The sequence below is a fragment of the Alligator sinensis genome, unplaced genomic scaffold, assembly GCF_000455745.1.
Source record: "Alligator sinensis unplaced genomic scaffold, ASM45574v1 scaffold628_2, whole genome shotgun sequence".
Lineage (NCBI taxonomy): Eukaryota > Metazoa > Chordata > Crocodylia > Alligatoridae > Alligator > Alligator sinensis.
In genome coordinates, this window is record NW_005841833.1 from 2,140,238 (window position 1) to 2,147,663 (window position 7,426).

The following is a 7,426-nucleotide window of genomic DNA, read 5'->3' on the forward strand; positions in this document are numbered from 1 at the left end:
CCGGCGCATGCGCGGGGCGACGGGTGCCCGGGAGGACATGCCGCGGCGTCCCGCGTTTGTCTTTCTACCTGGCGCACGGACACGTGTAGACAGCCAGGGGTCCGCGGCGGGCTCGGTCGTGTCGAGACGTCGATATCAACATCGAGAGCTACATGCCCATAGGTCTAGGGAGCTGTAGCTGTATCTAACTATCTAGATCTATAGCTATATCTATCTGTCTATCCGCCTAGCTAGCTATTTAGCTGTATCTTGTATCTAGCCATATATGCATACATTATCTAGCTATCTATATATGCATATATTATCTAGCTATTGCTATCAAACTATATATGCATATGTTATCTAGCTATCTAGCTACAGCTAGCTATCTATATATGCATATATTATCTAGCTATCTATCTAGCTATAGCTATCTAGCTATATATGCATATATTATCTAGCTATAGTTATCTAGCTATTTAGCTATATCTATTTATCTAGCCATCTATAGCTATATCCAGCTATATGTCCATATATTATCTAGCTGTCTATCTACCTATATCTATCTAGATAGCTATCTACCTATATTTATCTAGTTATATCTATCTAGCTATTTAGCTATATCTATTTATCTAGCTATTGGATTTAGCTATCTATAGCTATATCTAGTTATATATCCATATATCTAGCTATATCTATTTAGCTATCTACTGGCTGTATCTAGCTATATTGACACCTATCTCTCTCTCTCTCAGATACCTATCGGGTATACAGGTATTGATAGATATGTGGGTAGATATCTGAAGCGTGTGCTCGCCGGCGCCCGTGGCCCAGCTGCCGGAGGCGCGTGCCGACAGGTGCTGATGAAGCGCGATCCGCTTCGTGAAGGCTTGTGCTGCGCACGCACAGCGCCAGCTTTCCTGAGCTGAACCTCACTTGGGCGCACGAGCGGCTCGGGGAAGCTTGTGCTATACAGGTCTGCTTTGGTGAATGCAGCGGTGCTCACAGTTTCAGCCCCACGGGCCCGATGAACGGCGTGGGGTTGGTCTGTGGGCTGGATTGGGACCTGTGCTGCCTGCACCTGCCCAGGATTGGGCTCCAGGGGCCCCGCTTTGACGCTGCCTGTCACAAAACGGATGGAGCGCTGCCCGTTTGGATAGGCGGATCTACTGAAACAGTTTATGCATTTAACAACCGGTCGTTATCAGTGAAGGGCATGGCCAAGCTTTCTCCATTAATGCAAGAGTTACCTACAGGTTTAAGAGCTTTCCCCACGTATTCTTGGTACTACCGTATGCATGATAGGCTACTTATTTTTACGATCTTTTTTACATTTAAAAGCTAAGTAAGTTTAAGGGAGCCGTGAAACGTTCAGCGGTTTTTCACGCTGTAAATCACCTGAAAGACTCGAACAGTGATTCCCAACCAGGGTGGCCTGGGCTGTCTTGAGATCCTTTCAGGGGTGCTGTGGGATGACACGTGGTGTTAGCACTGCTGGGTGTGCAAACACGATCCACAAGATAGACCAAACAACTTCAAATACAAATGTTAACACTTCTGACCTGTTGCGGCCTGAGTTCTTTGCAATAGAGAAATTGCTCTATTATTTTTTCCATAGTCAAACAGTGAGTGAAAACTAAGAGCTGGCATTTTCTGAAGCGGTGCCTTGAACTTAATGAGGGGTGCCTTGAGACGAAAAGGTTGGGAGCCACCGAAGGTTGAGAAACATCTTTTGTTGATTGTCCTCTTCGTCTTAAGATATATGAAGAACAGAGGTAACCAGGAAAGAGTTGTGAAACGGTGACACTTTCAAACACCTGCAATAAATTCACTTTCACACCGACCAAACTGCACCCTCAAAGCTTGCACTAAGTTACATCCAGATGCATACACAAAACCCCCACCCCAAGTGTTTCACTTCAAACCTCAAAAACGGAGCAGCACAAAAATACTGAACTTCTAACCAATGACAAAAACCAATCACGGCTAGAACAACACAACAGGAAAACACCGACAAAGGACTTCCACAGCATCAATTCTGACCGTCAGCTTTATCCACCGAGCCAAAAATCTGGAAAAACAAGTTGAATGCCCCTTACATCACCATGGACAGCCACCAAAATCTGCAACCTGGGAAAATCCAAACAGCTCTGCCCTCAAACTGACCACAGCCCGGTGACATCTGAAGGGTGTTCCAGTTAAGTCCGAGTGAGCATTTGACAGTATTGACCGTGATCCCCGTTTCTACCGATTGAAGCAAGTGTTTCCATTTTCCTAATACCGTTTTTTTTTTCTCATATTCCTTCTTTTTTCGTGGACGTTCTTTCTTCTACTCCGGCGCTCCTTACCAGACCTGAAAGACCCTACAAAAACAATTCATTTGAAAATTTCCAGTCAAACCAAGTGAGACAAACAACAGAGTAACAAGGAATAAAGTGAAAGAACAAACAAACCCAAAGCTAAGAAATCCCACAATGAACAAAAGGAAACTGTTTTCAACTTCAAAAAACACCACTTTAAACAACTTTGAATGTTCTAAATGCAATCTGATCTAAACACTGGGTTTGATATCAGAGCGGGGGGAAAAACATGCTGTGTTATATCCCAACTCTCACCTTCCACTACTAGTGATCTGCTGGCCCCATGGCATGTTGGTCTTCTTGTGTGGCAAAAATGCAACCTGAAAGCTTGCTAAATTTTTTTTTTCCAACTATTTAAGCTGGTCTAATAAAAAATATCAGATTCACCCAAAGGACCTTGTCTGCATCAGGACACTAGGTTTTTCAGGCTGGCTCCCCTCTTAGGCACAGAGTAACACGCCCAGCCATGGTGTCATCCAGTGCACAAATCTTTGTCCTACAAAAATCTAGGCCTCCTGTTGGCATGAAAATGTCTAGTTTCTGCTTGTAAAAAAAATTCAAGGCAGTCTGCAGGGCCTGCATAAGGCAATCATTCTCCGCGTGTCCCACACTTCCCCCAGTAACACTCAAAACAGCAGACCATCGCCAAAGAGAAAGCAAGTCTCTGGGAAGAGGGCTGGCGGGCAGGTCCAGCTCCAAGTGATCGGGGAGGGAGCAAGTCCAAGACAGTGGATTCCCCTCCGCAAGCAGCCGGTCTGCAGAGATGCTGGCTCAGCCGGAGAGCGCACCGCTGCGGTGCTGGCACCCGCTGCTCCGTCCCGCTGAAGTTTTCAGCAAAGCACCCACGAAGGAAGCAAAATGCCACGTGTGCACTGGGGGCTCTGCTCCACTGGAGGGCACCACACACCACGCAACAGCCTGCGGGAGCTCGTCTGGGTCCTTTTTGCACCTTGAGCCTGGAAAAAGCACTTTTGGCCTCTCACCCAGCCTCCCGGCTGCTCTGACCTGGCCCGGAGACCTGCGGGGTCATGGATATCTCAGCATTGCCCTTTCCACATGCGTGGTAGAGATGCAAGGAGCAACCCCCACCCGGGAGGGACATCTCTCGGGCTCGTGTCGCTCAGCTGGCGGCACTGCGACCTGCTGCTGCGCTGGGTGCCCCTGAGTTGTAGGAGGGTCACTGCCGGGGTCCCTCTTGGGAGCCAGTGGAGGGGGTTAGTGAGCCTGGAAGTCCCCCTTGAGGTGTGCAGGGCGCTGTTTAAACCATCACGTCATAGCAAGCATGGCAAACGCAGCTCAGCCAGTGGGATCCAGGACCCGAGGAGCTCGATGGTCCAGCACGTGGCAGGCGGGAGGGATGGTGACCCTTCGGAGCCCCCCAGCCCTGCCCCTCACCCCTACCCAGGCTCCTTGCAGTAATCAACCCCGCCGTCTCCCAGCGGGCGCCGTGCGATGTTATTAAGGCCCACTGCATCTCCCTGGCCTGTCTTGCTTCAGCTGTTGGCATGGCAACTTGTTACTTACTTTGTGGAACGGAGCGGAGATGTCTCCGCCGGAGTGACGGTTATGGATCGCGAGCCTAGATCTTTCTGACAGCGCCAATCACGCCGTGCGGGAACGCGGCGTGGGCTCGGGCTGACACACGGCCCCTTGCGCTGCCGTAATTACACCGTGGGTACAGGGGCGGCCCGCCGAGGGTCTGCCTGGCGTGACAGCTCCGACACGCCGCATCTGCTTGGGGCACCGGTTCCCCAGGCCTCTCAGCTACTCTGTCCTTTCTTTTGCTGCCCGTTTATCTGCGGCAGGCTTGTCCCAATTGCCCGGGCAGCAGCATGAGTGGAGTAGAGAGGGGCACGATGGCTCGGAGCAGCCTGGGGATGAATTTCTCTGCCGCTGCACCCAGGAGGTCGGCACAGGCACCTTGTCTTCCACGGGTCTTGGGAGCAACACCACGTTCCCCGGTGAAGCCCTTCCCTGGCGGGCAGGGAGGGAGTCTGGGGCTTGCCAGCAACAGATGTGCCAGTAGGGACAAGGGGAAAAGCACCTGAGGGGAGTAATGACTCTGGGATGGGAAATCAGGCTCTGGTGGATGATCCCAGCGCAATAAATACTCCTAAACAAAGCTTGCCGGCTGCACCTACCAGCGCCGGGGAAACTCAATTACGGACGGGGTCAGAACAGCATTTTGTCACGCGCCCGCGTGACAGGCGGGCGGGTGGGGATGGGAGGCAGCATAAATCGTGCACGTCACGTGTGTGCGTTGGACACGAACTAGCCGAGAGACATGAACTTTTGGGGTAAATGTTCCCAGCGCGTCCCTGCCGCCTCTTAGCCTCCCCGGAGCTGGTTCGGAGCTGGGCTTTGCCGTGGGTTGACTGGTGCCATGTCTCGGGGCTGGTACCCAATTCTGGTACCCGCGCAGCTGCCCCTCCAGGCAACCCTGCTTCCAGACCCCAAGGTTGCTCGCCTCCTGTCGTATTTCCAAATGATGGCGCTGACGTGGCTGATAAAAGCTTCTGGAGGACGGGCTTTCAGCTGTAACTCAGGCCATCTCCAGAGCAGCTCGTGGTATTTTTATTGCCACGTGCTGCCATCTTTGCCCGGCCTGCATTCCCGTGCGACGGGAGAGGAGGTCACACTCTCTGTCTCTTCCTCTCTCCCGCCGAAGCGCCAGCTTTGCGCGGACCGTTTGGCTGCACAGCTCCCAGGCTTTGCAGCGATGTTCCTGCTAATTAAATCTCCTCTAGCCAGCAGGCAGCAGAGGGAGTCTGCAGAGACGCCAAGAGCATGGAGTTAGCTTGGGCACTCACCGGGCACGGAGACTGGAAGAGGCCTTGGCTCTCCAAATGACACCAGGCAGCGGTTCTCTGTAGCTCTTGGCTTCGCAACTACCTTGCAGCAGAGCTCCAGGCAGGAAAAGGTGTCCCAAGCCTAACCGGCGTACAGTCTAATTAGCGACAAGATGTGACGAGCTAGTGCCAAGGAGAAGGGAGGGCAGAGGGGCCCTGATAGAGAGGGCATAAGGCCAGTGAGAGAGGCCAGGCTGATGCCTACGTGGAGAGCCCTGAATCTTTTAGGAACACTGTTTAAAATGTAAACCCCAGGAGCGCGCGGATCCCCTTGGGCGATCAGCCATGTGCGACGGCCCCTGGCTGGCGGTGCCTGATGCCAGAGCAGAGGGGAGCTGCGTGATGAATAGCTGCTTCCCACCCAGCCCTGGAGGCTGGAGCGGGTCCATCTAACAGGTGTGCGCGTGTCCTTGAAACACCCGGGCAGTCTCTACAATGCACGCTTCCAGGAAAACTGCAACGGCAGCCAAAAAGACAGGTAAGGGCCTCAGAGAAAAACCTCCCGGCCTTCTCGTGGGGCGATGGGTCGGATGCCAAGCGAACAAACCTTTGCCAGTCTCCCAGGAGCTGTGGCCTTCCCCCGCCAGGCCGGGAGGGGTCCAACTCAGCGGCACACGAAGTAAGCAGGAGTCCAGCCCACCCCTCCGGGCCTGGCTTCTCCTAGGGCTCTTCTAGCCCACCCACGAGGTCCTCTCCGCCTCATACCCATGGCTCCTCTCCATCCAGGTAGCCTGGCTCTGATGCTCGCTGGCTTTTGCTTTACAAGGTCCTTCCCCCAAGACGAAGTTGCAGCCTGTAGGGCAGTGTGGGTTTCAGCCCTGTCTCCGGGCCAAGACCTTCCTGCCCTGGCCAGGGTGGCTGGCGTCTTTTTTGGTTGCTCTCTCTGGTTTACAAAAGAGAAAGCAGAGATACAGTGAGGTCAGGAGGAGCGGGCGACCCTTTTCCTCGTTGCATTTGAGCTTGGAGTGATACCTGCCCCTCTGTGCCCACCCGGGATCCCCCTTTACCAACATTGACAAGAAACAAGCTGCGCAGGGAGCCTCGTCAGGACCAAAGGCACTAGCGCCTGCTGAGGGAAAACCCAGCAGGCTCCTTGCTCTCCTGAAGGTCTCCAGAAGTCACCCTCTCACCAGGCTTGTCCTCCCCTCCCCGGCTCCCGTTAATACTCCTCGAATGCTGCCTCTAATGCCAGTTCTCCTTTGCTGCGAGGGAGGCTGCAAGTGTGCATTTGGAGGATCGCAGGCATTCGGGTCGCTATTGCTACCCACGGGCGTTAGGTGCTCGCAGACCTTGATGTACCCTGGCGTCCTGCTTCACCTTCATGCCGGCAGGAGCAGCGAGCCCTGCCAGTGCTGCTGGTCCTGGCACTCGGGACAAACAGAGATGAAGAGGGTGGTCGGCTCCGAGGGGCTCAGTGATGCTGGGTTGGTCTCTGCCGACATCCCCTGCCAAAGCCTTTGTTCTTCCTCGGGGCTGGAAAGCTGCGTCTCCGGGGTGGAGCGAAGCCCAGCAAAGGGCTCCAGAAACCAGCCTGAGTTTGCCACGGAGGGATGCAAGCGGCAGGGACGGGAGCTCTCCATTCAGACTGGGGCTCCTCAACGGTCTGTCCATACTGCCAATGGCCCGTGCTCTGGATTGAGCCACCGACAAGCCCATCACCATGTTGGGGCTGGGGGGTCCCGACCCATCGCAGGCCCTGAGCTCCCTCCGTCAGGACCGGGATAGTATGCATCTTGCCAGGCCCAGAGCTGGGTCCTCTGGACCCCACTTAGGCAAACACGTGGCTGCCGGTGCTGCTTAAGGGACACCCAGCAACAAGGCTGGCCTCTCGCCCTCGGTGCCCCGAAGGGCCGGCAATAGCTTGGGCGGAGGATGGCCCCCGGGGAGGCAGCCTGACCTCTGCATTGCATGCGAGCGCATGGAGCAGGCAGGGACGAGCGACAGCTGGGCAGAGACCCGCTGGATCCGGGCGGGCAAGGGAAGGTGCCGGGGCTGACGTCAATCATCGTTACTGCAGTGGGTTCAGCCAAGGAGGGGTGGACAGCACTGGGATGTGGGGTGCAGCCAAGGACAGACAGCAGAGCCGTCAGCTCCCTGTCGCGCCCTCGTGCCTCTCTCGGAAACATCCTTAACCTTCTCACCGCCAGCGGGTTGTCCCCTTGGGGACACATGGACCTGACCTGGAGCTGGTGCTTCCCATCCTTGCATCCATCCTCCCATCCACGCGCTCATTATTTT